The sequence below is a fragment of the Crocodylus porosus genome, unplaced genomic scaffold, assembly GCF_001723895.1.
Source record: "Crocodylus porosus isolate Cpor-Errol unplaced genomic scaffold, CroPor_comp1, whole genome shotgun sequence".
Lineage (NCBI taxonomy): Eukaryota > Metazoa > Chordata > Crocodylia > Crocodylidae > Crocodylus > Crocodylus porosus.
The window spans coordinates 12628589-12643031 of NW_017728947.1; the positions used below are offsets into that span (position 1 = coordinate 12628589).

Here is a 14443-nt window from a genome sequence, read left to right on the forward strand (position 1 = left end):
AATGCATATGGAATATGTGCAGAAAGAGAAGAAATAAAGAGAGATTCTTGGTAAGACGATGAGTATAGGGGGAAAATGACTAGGTAAATAGGAGAGAAAATTTTCATCCAAAAGGTGAATGAGGTGTCAAGGTGATGCCTTTTTGGCACCAGAATCTTAAGTTTTAATAGTAGTTTATGAATAGTATTTTCTCAGCAGATGAACAAAACATTTAGGGCCTGATCTTTATATCATATATGTCAATGGGAATCTTTCTATTGACTTCAATGAGCTTCAGTTCCAGGCCTTAGTTTTATGAATAATGCTGCTGTTTTCCATAACATCAGACAAAATGTCATAGTCTGTTATCCTAACCAGCTGATTAGCAGTATACAGCAATATGAGTATTTTCATCAAGTTTTTCATATTAATAGGAGAATATTGAAACCATTTATTCATAAGAACAAATGATTAATTTGTCTGCCCAGAAAAGGGAATTTATAAACTACTATTTTTTTCTCTGTGTTTCTTTCCACTTGTAAAACATACTATTAGTATAGTGTATTAAAATGTTTACTAATTCATACTCTAATATCTGGGTCACATCTGCTGATTTATTTTCATGCCTCTCTTAGTCCTCATTTCTTCAGATTTGCTGAAGATCTGGAGAAAAGTTTCAGCTCTTACATACGAGATAGCAGGATGAAAAGAACAAGCATACTGAGGAATTCTGCTAATGTCTTGCAAAGGGATAATGAGTGATAATTCCTGGGATATTGCCACTGATGTAAGCAATAACTACTTTAATGGCACTCTTAACATATACTTCCTTAAAGATTTTATCTCTATTGCAATATTTGATTTTAATATATGACACTACAACATGTTAGATGTGTGAGGGATTTTTTTTTATATTCTCATTAAGAGCCCAGTCTTGCTCCTACCAAAGTCCATATGAGCTTGCCACTGGTACAGAATTGGGTACTGTTACCTATGCTAAAGTATAGCAATAGACATTTTTTAACATCTTTATGCAGTCCCCAGATCTGTTACCAGCTAGATCTATGCTAATATAAAAATATTTTTTGCAGAAATTTATAAAAAGTGATATAAAAGCCAGGCTTTTTGACCAAGAAGCTGCATTTTTTTTCCCTGTGGAAACAGTGAGTTTCCATTGGGAACAAATTATTTTTTAACAATGTTAAGTGAATTTGAACAAGAGCCAGGTCAGCTTTTATCCATCTTACTTTGTTGCAGAGACGGCTTTTTTTCAAGTTTGGAATAAGCACCGTCTTCAATTAAGAACAGATTAAACCTCTCAAAGTAATGCTTACAACAAGTTCTAAATTAGCAATTTAGATTAACCATGTGTAAAGTAGCAAAATTACTTTCCTGCTTTCTTTTTGACATTTGGAAGCATGGCTAAATGAGATGTCTGTATTTTGTGCCAAGATTTCCAATGACAAGTCATAGCTCTGAATTGTTAAATATGACATGCCATTCTATTCTGGCACTGTAAATGGGGAAAGAGAAAATGAGTAGCAAACTGTCAAATTATAAGGTGACAGATAATCATTCATTTAAAAAAAATGTTTGTGTATATTCTTCATATACTTGGATTTTAAAAATGCCTTTGACTTGGTCTCCCACGATGTCCTCATGGTAAAATAGGGAAATTGTGGCCTCAACAACTTAACGGTCCAGTGGCTAGGAAACTGGCTCCAAGGTTGGACCCAGAGAGTGTTAATAGATGAAACTGAGTCAACATGGTGAAAGGTGACCAGTGGTGTCCCCCCCCAGGGTTCAGTCCTCAGACCAATGCTTTTCAACATATATGTCAGTGATTTGGATATGGGTGTGAAAAGCGTACTGGCAAAGTTTGCAGACAACACCAAGTTATGGGGAAGTGTGCTCACAGTAGAGGACAGGCTGAAGATACAGGCTGACTTGGACAGGTTTGTAAGGTGGGAGGATCAAAACCTAATGATGTTTAACACTGAAAAATGTAACATGCTCCATCTGGGGAGAAATAATCTGCAACATACATACAGGTTCAGCGGTGCTACATTAGCTAGCACCACAACTGAAAGAGACCCAGGGGTCATGATCAACAACAGAATGAACGTGAACTACCAGTGCAATGCTATAGCCGGCAGAGCAAACAATACACTGGCATGCATCTCAAGCAAGACTAAGGTTGTCTGCATTGGTGAGGCTGCAGCTGTAGTACTGCATTCAGTTGTGGGTGCTGCACTTCAAAAAGGATGTGGAGAAGCTTGAAAGAGTCCAAAGGAGGACCACATGAATTATTAGAGGTCTGAAGAACAGGCCATATGAGGAGAGGCTGAAGGACATGGGACTGTTCAGCCTGAAGAAGAGAAGATTTAGGGGGGACTTGGTGGCAGTCTATAAGTATATAAGGGGCAAACATCATGGGCTGGGAGAGCATTTGTTCACCAAGGCACCCCAGGGGAAGACAAGGAATAATGGACCACTTCAGATTGTATATAAGAAAAACTTTATGGTTTGATTGTCCAGAGTCTGGAACAGACTCCTCGCAGAGGTGGTACAGACACCTACCCTGGAGATCTTCAAAAGACGACTGGTTGCACACTTTGCTGGGGTCATCTGACCCCAGCAGTCTTTCCTGCCTAAGAGCAGGGGGGCTGGACCTGATGGTCTTGTGAGGTCCCTTCCAGCCCCTAACTTCTATAAAACTATGAACTAGTGGCAAGTATGCCTGTTTTCCATTCAGCATGATAAGGTGTTGGTTCTTTTGTGGGAGATGGTTAGGAATATGTTCCTCATATTAAATTATACTCTAGACACTTAGGGTGCCTGCAGACATGCTGGGAGGCTGCTCTGCTGAAGCATGCTAACTAGCACACTCCAGTCAACCTCCACATCTTGTGTATCAGTGTCCCTATGCTTCAGAATGATGGTGGGGTACTTGAACTAAAGCTCATTTGAAGAGCTTCGGTTCAAGAGCTCCTGCCACCATTTTGAAACGCAGGGATACTGATGCATGAGGTGCTGCAGTGCTTTAATTAGAATGGCTCTCAGAGCTGCTCTAATTAAAGTGCCCCACCCCCAGAGCACATGTAAAAATGCTGTTAGAGTGTTGCCTGACCTTACAATAAGGTATAGAGCTAATGGTATGTTCTCAACAGACGCATATTCTGGTGTCTCCATTTGAGTCATCGGCTCTTCATATTCCCTCTTTTAAGAACTCATTTTGATTTACAGGCAATCCTGATTTGTGCTTTTGTTTTGTTGTGTTTTTTTTTTAAAGACCCCACAACAATAACCACAAAGAGCACTCACTGTAGCATGTTTTAGATTTATCTGTGATTTTCAGATTAGCATCTGGCCCATTGATTTCACTCCACATATTAGGCATGTCAGTAGACATAAGGTGCATCTACATTTGCATCTTAATGTGCAGCACTAAACTCTGGCATTTATTGCATTGGGGTTTATTGCTCCCAGGCACCATGTTAACACATGCATCTGGGACAGCAGCATGCTGAGCTGGGTCAGAGCAGCCCCAGCTGGCAGGGCCAGGCAGCCCCCCACACTGAAGTACCCTTGTACCCCAGCTAGCCCTGTCAGCATCTACACATGTATTGCTGAAAAGTGAAAAACTCTGCCTCAGGATAGTATGTGTATTTATAGTGAAGTTATGTGGCCTAATAGCACTGCATGTGTAAGATGCTAAGACATTTACTGTGGAGCTAATTAAGCAAATGGCTCCTGTAGACGCGTCCATAGACATCTAAGTATGATATTATTCCACTCTGTTCAATCAAAACTATGGCCAGAAAGGTTTAAATGCCCATACTTCAGAAGAGATGTTGAAAAGTGGGAGAGTGTTTAGAAAAGAGCTATAGGAAGGATTTGTGATCTGGACGTTACTTACAGTGAGAAACTTAAGCACCTCAGTTAATGAAAAAGAAGGCTTAAGTGGGTCCTTAATCACAGTATATGAGTATTTACAATGCAAAGAAGTTTCTCATAGCAGATAGATTTGTAATATCGAAGAATAGTTATAACGGATCCAGTAGTTGGAAAGTGAAACTAGACTAAATCAGATTAGAATTAAAATGCAGCTCTTTAATGTGAAAGGTAATTAATATACACAAGGGATGTAATGTGGTGGTGATGATGAAGATGAGGTCTTTTTTGCAAGATTTCTATAAGACTGATGCAAATTGCTGGTTATTTTATGAAGCATAACCTTTTCTCCATCTTTGCCTCACTAAATAATTATTTTAACTAGGAAGGAATATCCTGGGCCTTGTAAACTATTTTTAAAATTACAGTTTAAAGACAGTGTAAAACTAGATCAAATAAAATTATAGTGGTGGGCTGTTCAAAAGAGCAGCAATATTCTTTCATGCCAAGAAATTATGAAAGGTGCTAAGCCATTTTTATGGTGCTATGTGACAGCACGTTAGAAAAGGGTATGCAAAACCAATGGATTTGCATTGATTGTTAAATAGCATTTTATTAAATTATAGGTTAACTTTCTTTGCTCAGTGGTCATTCTGGGTTTTACTCATTATGAAATAGAAAATGTAAGAACAGTAACAAATGGCCTGAGTTATCGCTTAGTAGAATTTATACAATAATTTGCAATAAATAATTTATCTAACTGGCTTAGCTTCTTTCTCTGTGGTGGATTATCACACAGATTACATTTTTAAAAATTATTTAAATCAATAAAAAAATCCTTAGCTCTGTGTATTTACCTAGAATAAGGGTGCTCAACCTTTTGGCCCTGCAAGCTAGATGAGTGGAGCAGGACCCATTTGCTGGCCAGATTGGGCCCTTTGGCTTGCCACCACCCACTTCTTGCCCCATGTGCTGGAATTGGATCCTGGGGGCCCAGCATCATCCCCTCCCACCACCCACATGTTGGGATTGGGTCCTGGGAAGCTGGCACCATCCCTTCCTGCCCCCTGAACATTGGGATTGGGTCTCAGAGAGCTGGCACTGCTCCCTCCCACTCTATACACTGGAGTTGGGTCCCAGGGAACTAGCATCACCCCCTTCTGGCCCTGTGCTTTGGGATCAAGCACTGGATTCAGGACTTACAGATTGAGGATCCCTATGGGTCTGGAGATTTGGCAGCAGTGGAGCAGTGCCACTGCTTCCTGCACCACATTTCTGAACCCGTGGGGAGCACTGTGGATGGCTCCATGCTGGATAGCATGGCGCCATGGGCTGGATCTGGCCCATGGGCACAGGTTGAGCATCCCTGACCTATAACAGTTCTTTTGGGTATTTAATATCACTATTTTATGTGGACTGACTAGTTGTGACCAATTGCATAAAGATAAGTGGTATTATTCTTTCCTGCTCTGAGAACAGATGTATGGGTAAGCATTTGTCTCTGAGTTAAGGTTAGACACGAGAGGAACAGGGGTGATGTGTTGAGTGTCTGCTATAGACCACCAGACCAGGAGGATGAAGTAGATGACGCTTTCTTCTGACAACTAGTGGAAGTTTCCAGATCACAGGCCCTGGTTCTTATGTGGGACTTCAATCACCCTGACATCTGCTTGGCGGACAATACAGCGGTGCATAGGCAGTCCGGGAAGTTTTTGGAGAGCATTGGAGATAACTTCCTGGCATAAGTGTTGGAGCGGCCAACTAGGGTCCATGTTCTTCTTGACCTACTGCTCATAAACATGGAAGATTTGGTGGGGGGATGTAGAAATAGATGGCAAGTTGAGCAGCAGTGACCATGAGATCATTGATTTCACTCTTTGGTGAGGTTAAACACAAAAATGAAGTTTACAAGAAGTGCAAGCTGAGACAAACAACTTGGGAGGAGCATAAGAGTATTACTTGGGCATGCAGGAATGAAGTTAGGAAGGCCAAAGTGCAACTGGAGTTGCAACTAGCAAGGAACATGAAGGGTAACAAGAAGGGTTTCAATAAGTATATTAGCAACAAGAGGAAGGTCAGGAAAAGTGTGGGTTGTTTACTGCAGGGGTTTTCAACCTTGTTGGATCAGTGTACCCCTGGCGGCCAGACATGGAGTGGGAGGGGGAGAAGGGTGTGTGGCCAGACATGGGGGTGGAGGGGAATGCACAGCTGAATGTGAAGTGGTGGTGGCAGCCCCCATGTGTGAGCTTCCCCTGGGTGGGTGGCACCTGTGTGGCAGCACGGGATGGTATGTGGTGGTGCTCCATCCCTGCCTGCCCATGCATAACCTTCTCAAGTACCCCCCCAGGGGTTCATGTACTCCTGGTTGACAACCCTGCCTTACTGAATGGGGGAGGCAACCTAGCGATAGATGATGAGAAAAAGGCAGAAGTATTCAATGCCTTTTTTACCTTGGTCTTCACAGGCAAGGTCAGCTCTCAGACTACTGCACCTGGCAGTACAGTTTGGGGGGAAGGTGTGCAGCCTTCAGTGGTGAAAGAACAGGTTGGGGACTATTTAGAAAAGTTGGACATGTACAAGTCCCTGGGGCTGGCTGAAATGCATCCAAGGTTGCTGTGGGAGTTGGCTGATGTGATTGCAGTGCCACTAGTCATTATCCGTGAAGATTTGTAGCAATTGGGGGAGGCCCCAGATGATTAGAAAAGGGGAAATACGGTGCCCATCTTTAAGAAAGGAAAGGAGGAAGATCTGGGGAATTACAGACCAGTCAGCCTTGCTTCAGTCCCTGGAAAAATCGTAGAACAGGTCCTCAATTTATTTCTAAGCACTTGGAGGAGAAGAAGGTGATTAGGAACAGTCAGCATGGATTCACCAAGGGCACATCATGCCTGACCAACCTGATTGCCTTCTATGATGAGATAACTGGCTCAGTGGATGCATGGAAAGCAGTGGATGTACGATATACCTTGACTTAAGCTAGGCTTTTGATACCATCTCTCACAGCATTCTTGCAAGCAAGCTGTGGAAGTATGGGTTGGATGAATGGACTGTAAGGTGGATAGAAAGCTGGCTGGATTGTCAGGCTCAACAGATAGTAATCAATGGCTCAATGTCTAGCTGGCAGCCAGTATCAAGTAGAGTGCCCCAGGGGTTGGTCCTGGGGCTGGTTTTCTTCAATATCTTCATTAACGATCTGGAAGACGGGATTATGTACACCCTCAGCAAGTTTGCGGGTGACACCAAGCTGTAGGGTGTAGTAGACACACTGGAGGGTAGGGCTAGGATTCAGGGTGACCTAGACAAATTGGAGGATTGGGCTAAAAGAAATTTCCTGAGGTTCAACAGGACAAATGCAAAGTCCTACACTTAGGATGGAAGAATCTCATGCATTGCTACAAGTTTGGGACTGACTGGCTAAGCAGCAACTGTGCAGAAAAGGACCTGGGGGTTACAGTGGACAGTAAGCTGGATTTGAGTCAGCAGTGTGCCCTTGCTGCCAGGAAGGCTAATGGCATATTGGGCTGCATTAGTATGTTGTCAGCAGATTGAAAGAAGTAATTATTCCTCTCTATTCAGCACTGGTGAAGCCACATCTGGAGTACTGTGTCTGGTTTTGGGCCCCCCACTATAGAAAGGATGTGGACAAGTTGGAGAGAGTATAGTAGAGAGCAACGAAAATGGTTTGGGAGGTGGAGCACATGACTTACGATGAGAGGCTGAGGGAACTGGGTTTATTTAGTAGGGCCGTGCGAAGCTTCAGTCTCTGATTTGATTTGGTGTAGATTTGGCCTGATTTGGTGGCCAAATCTCTGAATCCGAATTAAATCGGTGGACTCTTTAATCTCTCCGAATCAAATTGGAACCCTCTGAATCAATTTGGAGAGATCCAGAGATTTGGACATTAACACAGCTTTAAATAGATTTTCTACATACCCCTAGATACCAGGCAGCTCATGAATGCTGCAATGCTGGGGCACATGGGGTGTCCCACAGGAGTGCGGAGGGCTTCCCAGCGCACTCGGCAGCAGACCCAGAAGTGGATCAGAACCACTTCCGGTCCACTTCTGGGCCTGCTGGGGACCGCCAGGGGCTTGACGACTGGTGCCTTCTGGGTCTAGGCAGCACCCAGGGTCTCTCTGCAGCCAATCATCGAGCCAGAGGGGTGGGGTGGGGGGGCCCTGTGCACTTCCTCGTGGGCCCAGAATTGGACCAGAAATACTTCTGGGCTCACCGTTGAGCACGCTGGAGAGCCCCCCCCCCCACTCCTGTGGGACACTCCATCTGCCCCAGCATCGCAGCGTTCACAAGCCATGTCTGGTACCTTGAGGTACATAGAAAAAACATTTAAAGCTGTGTCTGTGTCCTAATCGCTGATTCTCTGAATCAGTATCAAATTTTCAGATTCGGATTCAGCTGAATCAAATCGGGGACAATGATCTGAGTCAACGAATCGAATCCCATTCCCTGATTTGGGCCAAATCTGAATTGAATAGGGGCTGCTTCACACACCCATATTATTTAGTCTGCAGAAGAGAAGACTGAGGGGGGATAGCAGTCTTCAACTACCTGAAGGGTGGTTCCAAAGAGGGTGGAGCTAGACTTTTCTCAGTGATGACAGAACAAGGAGCAGCAAGTTGCAACAAGGGAGGTTTAAGTTGGATATTAGGAAAAAACTCTCTCACTAGGAGGGTGGTGAAGCACTGGAACAGGTTACCTAGAGAGGTGGTAGAATCTCCACCCTTGGAGGTTTTTAAGGCCTGGCTTGACAGACCCCTGGCTGGGATGATCTAATTGGGGATGGTCCTGCTTTGAGCAGGGGGTTGCTCTTCTGAGTGCCCTTCCAACCCTAATTTTCTATGATTCCATGATTTCTAGGAAGGACAGTTGTGCTTACAAACGTAAAACTCGTTTTTGAAAAACATTCAGTGCCTGCTGCTAGGAAACTGATTTCTGCTGTTATTATTTCCAGCATAAGCATTTGATCATTAAGAACAAATATGGAGCAGAAGTAGTGGTAAATATTTATGGGCAGTGTTTTTTTTAAATATTTGCCTACTTTTTAGTATTTGCCTATTCTGCTCTCATTTTTGCACTGTAGCTTATTTAGTTAGATTACAAAGTGCATCCAGATTTTTTGCATCCTGACTTACAAATTCTATTGGTACAGCACAAGGTGATTCAATACCCTCACAAAATGACAAGAGAGCAATTTTTTCTCTTTGTAACAATGAAAGAACATTGGTGTCACAAGGCTGTTAGGGCATTGCCCCTTTCTTGAACAACAATAACAAGTCTGATGTTCAGATCCCTGTGACATGAAAAGAGTACTACAGTTTTTTATTTGCCATTAAATCAAAATTCTGAGCTAATACAGAGAGATTATTTCCTGGTGTGTCTCCCCAAAAACATGGTATTTTTCCATATTGAAATCAATAGAAAGTAGACAGCTAATCTATTGTTTCATTTAATGAACATAGAGAAGTAATTTTAAAATGAATGATTAACTTATGCCATCCTATTATCTGAAAGTATGCTCGTCACTGGAAAACTTTCCGTTATCATTTGTGACACTAGAAAAGAATAACATGATAGATGTGACAGTATGGAGTCATACATCTGTTCCACTTCAAACGTATCTTGTTTGCATTTCAGGGTTATCTAAAAGCAGAACTACTATTCTTAGCCCTTAATTCTTATGGGAGAAAAATATTCGAAAAGAATTACTTGAAGTGCATGAGCATGTTTTGAGAGCTCTATAGCAGCTCTCTGCTCATCTGCCCCCACTCTTGCAGCTTCCTGGCAGGTCGCCTGCTACCCCTCGCACCCACAGTGCAGCTCCCTGTATATCCAGGGCTGCCCAGCTTTGAGATGTTCAGAGGGCACTTATTTTAATAGATGGGCACTCCCTTCTTTAGAGGATTTAACGCATGGGAAAGATAACGTCTAACAAGAGCCTTAGGGTGCATGTAGATGAAACAGGGAGGCCCTAAATTGAAGCAGTGGGTTTTTAAAAATCCTGCTTCAATTTAGGGCCAAGTACACTCCTGTGTCATGCACATACCTGTGCACTTACCTGCCTCTCCAGCAGCAGGGAGGGGAGGGCAAGCTGCCAGCTGGCACAGCAGTCCTGGGGGGTTGCAGGGAGGGGTACTTCCCTCCACAGCAGCAGCGGTCCCTCCCCAGGCAGCACCCGCCTGTAGGCACCCAGCTTGGGTGATCCCGGGGGCACCACTGCAGCTGCAGAGGGAAGCACTCGGCCCCCGCGCAGCTCAGGCAGGTAGGCAGGCTCCAGGAAAGAAAAAAAAAAATCACCCTTTTTTTTCCTGGGCAGAGCCTGCCTTCCTGGGCTGCTGCCACGCTGCTTGCATGGGCTTCCTGCAGAGCTGTGGAGCTACACGGGGCACAGTGCTTCGCTCCACGGCTGTAGGGCAGCAAACTAGAACTCCTTGGAGGAGTTTTAGTTTGCTGTGCCCCAAGTCATTTAAGGTGCATTATGCCACCAAATTTGCTACAGTGGCTGGAATTACTGCACAGTATGCTGCTGACACGTGCAGATGGCAACACCATTAAAATCATGCAAAAGCATTTAACCCGCTTTAAAGTGTCATGCAATTATTTCATCTACACATGGCCAACATGCCTTGACATTAGGTGGTGGGGGAACGTGTAGTAGCTTGTTTCCATTGAACATGTGGCTAGCCCAAAATAACTGTGGACATGACATGCCTATTAGTGTAACTAACATCAGCGTATTTTTTCCTACTGTTTTTCCACAGGGTAACTATTATCAAATTATAGTAACTTGCTCTAGCAAACACTATGTTTTGTGTCTGCTCCTATTTTACACTTGTGTAAATGCAGATTATGCTGTTGTAAATGTGCTATATGTCCAGTGCCCAATTGGTTTTTTTTGAAAATATGGCCCCTTAGCTGCCTGTCAAATGTCTTTTATGTTATTGTTACTATTGCCACAACTGTTTTTATTTTTCATCCCACTGAATGGACAGTTGTGTTTATTGCCTGCTGGGGACCAGTTTAACATATATATCTCTCATTCAGGGCCACTTCTGTGGAGCAACCTATTGTTGCATTGCCTCAAAAACAGCCCCTAAAAACAGATTGCGACTGGTCATTATTTGCCTCTTGGTTCTCATCCTGCTTGGGAGGAAAGCATACACTGCCAACTTTCTCTCTGTCCATTCATCACTCTTGGCAAATTGTGTGTGAGGTTGGAGGAACAGAGAGGCTATGCCAACATGACTTTTCCTCCCCTTTAGTTTCTCGTAGTGGGACAGAGGTAGGTCAGCCCAGGGCAGCGTGGGCTGTGGCAGCAAGGTTTGGGGATGTGGGGCAGGGGAGCATTCCCCTGGGGCTGAAACCCTCCTTGGGCTCTTTGTGACAGCTGCTGCCTTCCAGCAGCTGCCAACTGCAACTTGACAGCTTGCCCCTTCCCAGGCAATTAAATACACCCCTAAGGGAGCAGCCCTCTAGTGTCCACTGGCTGGAGAGCTTGCCTGTGAAACTCTCCAACCCCCGGGATTTGAATACATGTATGCTCCAGCTCCCAGGCTAGTTTTCTACCAGTAAAAAATTAAGACATTCTTACTGGTAGAAATGAGTGCCTCTCTGTGGCCATAGTAAATGCAGGAAGGCATGATATTTCTTCTGTGGTCCACAGTCTATGAGAAAAGTAGAAGTTGCTATCCAGTCCATGGTCCACAAGAATTATGGTATTCACGCTATCAGCTTAAAGGACAGAAAACTGGAGAAATGTTGCCATGCTTCTCATTGCAAAGATAATCTTTGAGGACTGGGGTCAGGTCTGAAGTCCATCCTTTTTTTCAGGCAAGCTCATACACACATAATAAACTTTGACTGTAATGTTAAGGCCCTTTGAAACTAATGCTTTCCTGAATAGAGGTCCTAGAGCTAGAAATATATATTGTTTAAACTTTTTATTTTTTCAAATAGTATAAAAAGTGGTCACTCAGTAAGGAAAGCACTAGTGAGGGGGGTTTCATACAAAATATATAGAAAACAATACCAGAGGATTCTGGGCAAGATTTGACTTTGTTTTAGAAGCTGTCCTTTAAAAGTTAATTTTACAACTAAGAAAAAAATCTACCAACTCCTCTTCACTCCCCAAGTGTAGTTAGTGGGAAGTGATGCATCTTAAGCATTAGTTTTCTACCTCTGCCACTTGCCCTGTATTTGGCATTTTCAGTATTAATGCTGTGTATTCAAAATGGCCCTAAACATAATGTGTTGTAATGTTTCAAACCACACCTCTCGCAAGATTTAGACATCTACGGCTGGCAGTTCTGCACGGGCTTTCAAATCTAATTCATGCAGCTGCAAGCTTCAGAAATAGCAATGTAGCTTCAGGCTTTTACTCCTTAGATCAAAGGAAAGTTGATGTGATGGTGGGCAGTTGGTCCTTTAAAAGTTTTGTATACTTAGTTTTTTAGTTCATAATACCACAATGTTGTATCCTGTTCTGATTAATCCACATTTTAGTTTCAGTAAATGGTGCTTGATCTGAATGCATGAGCATTATTAAAAATGTTTAGAATGGCTTTAGAGAACTGGCTAGTCATTGAATGTAGGTCATTTGATAAGCTGATAGCAAACCACTGAATTCTAATTACAAGTTGGATCGTCATCATAAAAAAAAACCTCTAATTTTTTTTTAAAAAGACACAGCTGCAAATATAGGACAGAGTTGCTGGGCTTGCAAATTAACTATTTAAAGGGCTTTTTCCTCCCAGCAGGGACTCTGCTGTCTGGGTTAAACATAGAATGCTTAAAGATGGTGGAAACAGGGATTAATGTGCTGCCTTTCACCTGAGTCTTGCTCTTCTCCCTCAGGGAGTGAGTGGTCACTGCCTCCATTATTTCTAATGTCTTATTCACAATGTTCTGTAATGCTTGGCAAATGGATTGCTGCCAGTGAATGTATGACTAGCACTAGTCACTTGATAAAGACTGTAAGTTGATCCAGGAGTTGGAACAAAATAGATCTTATTGTCCCATCTGATCATACACACTTCTAAAACATTTCTGTATAACTTTAATACTGGAGCTCTCCAGAGTTAAGGAAAGAAAGCAGTTAATGAGCTCCTCAGACACTTGGTGTGTTGTAAATTTGACACTATTTATAGATTCCTATGCTGTGGAAGAGGAGATGTGGGTTTGCAAATTACATTTTAAGCTAGTAGAGCTGAATTCTTCCTGCCTTATTTAGTCATAGTGTCTCACTGAGGTCAATAGAGCTGCTACATGTATAAGGGGGGAAGAACTTTCCCTATAGCTTAGGGGTTTGGAGTGTATTTATATCTTGTATGATAGGGGTTCCTGGGATGTCAGGAGTGTAATTGGGCTTCATCTCTTTTATGGATTTTGGGAGTTTACCCAGGACGTTAAATCAATCTTATGGACAAGCCAGATTTCTTGTAGGCTCCATGCAATGTGTATCTTTTCCAAAAGGAGAAGCTTCTTTTTGTTTCTCATTTAGCAAAGATGAAGAGCTGGATAGAGTCAGATATGTCCTACAGGATGGTCTCTTGGGAGCTCTAGCAAAAGCAGCCAACTATTCTGAATTTCAGGATGATGTCCTGGCATTCCAAAAGCATCCCCGAAATAGGACTTTTGGCCAAAACTTGGAAAATTGGTCTAAAATGAGGCCAACTGCCCCCCTCCCTCCCCCACAGTTTCTGTGTCCTGAAATCTGCCAAAAGACCAAACTAATTCACCCAGGTGAAGCTCTACATGAACGTGGCTGTGCTGCTTCTAGTTTGGTGTTAGCTGTGAATTTGATGCCCAGAGTTGCTTGTTTTAGTTGTAGGACCATATTTAGGTGTAAACCATCTCATAGCTTCAATGACTTAAATGGGGCTATGATATTTTGCAAAATTTGAAGATTTGATCCTTAAAGATCTTGCTGTACCGCTCACAGGAGGGCTGTTTCTTTGAATATAGTTCATAAAGACAATTTCTTTTAATATGTTAAAACCAAGGAAAGTGTCACTGAATTTCTATATTTCACTTAAGAGCTTATGATGGCTAGAAGAATAAATTGTTGTATATGTAGATTTAACAGATTACAGTCCTCAAATGCTATCAGGCAAGAGTTTATTATAAGTGGTGAACCTTTTTACTGGGAAAGTCACTGTAATAGTATGAATTATGTTGCCATTCATAATGACAACTGTCTTGCACTGGAATTTCTATAGAATGATTTAATATGTAAGCTTTAAAAAGAGAGGATTTTTTTACTTTAACTGGATATATACATCTACATAAAACAAGGAGCCAAATTTGATAGCACTACATAGGTAAGTTTAGGTAAGTTTTCTGAAGTTAAATTTTCAGACGATGCCCTGCATTTAGTTTTATACTGGGGCAGTAGAAAATTTGAAGGAAACAGTTATAAATTATCTTACATTGTTAAGATAGAACAAGTGGCATGAACTATGATCAGCACTGACACAGGCTTCATTACAAGGAAATGTGCTTACAGATGCTTAATAGTATTTTGGTTGTATTTTTGGCCTTGTGCATAGCAACTGAA

General features: G+C 42.5%; 1 protein-coding gene across 4 annotated transcripts in view; it reads left to right on the forward strand.

Moving 5' to 3' along the window:
* The window catches only part of TUB (tubby bipartite transcription factor), a 307786-nt gene that overhangs the window by 249595 nt on the left and 43748 nt on the right, over positions 1-14443 (forward strand). The window lies entirely within an intron of this gene.